We start from the raw sequence: 364 nt of genomic DNA on the forward strand, positions 1-364 counted from the left end.
ACATCACAGGAAGTGATGTAATGTCACTGTAAAATAAGCTGACCAGATAACTTCCCTTCATGGATCTTCAAGGTGTTGTCACATTAAGTTTTAACATGTCATCACTYGCACAACAGCTTTGGTAATAATGTACCAGCATTTTTTATTATTTGCTTTGTCCCTAAAATTTTATCTGCTTTAGGTGCTTTTTTGTAAACACATCCTGGAGTTTTTGGACCATTGTGAGCTCAGCTGAAACATCTAAAAACACATTTTTATTCTGCATACCTGAGACTAATATTGATAAATTATTCATTTTATTTAAAGGGATAATTTTCTTGTCCTGTTATGTTTTTAATCATTTTGCGTTTTGATAGTGAATGAA

This window comes from Poecilia reticulata, linkage group LG8 (assembly GCF_000633615.1).
Source record: "Poecilia reticulata strain Guanapo linkage group LG8, Guppy_female_1.0+MT, whole genome shotgun sequence".
NCBI lineage: Eukaryota > Metazoa > Chordata > Actinopteri > Cyprinodontiformes > Poeciliidae > Poecilia > Poecilia reticulata.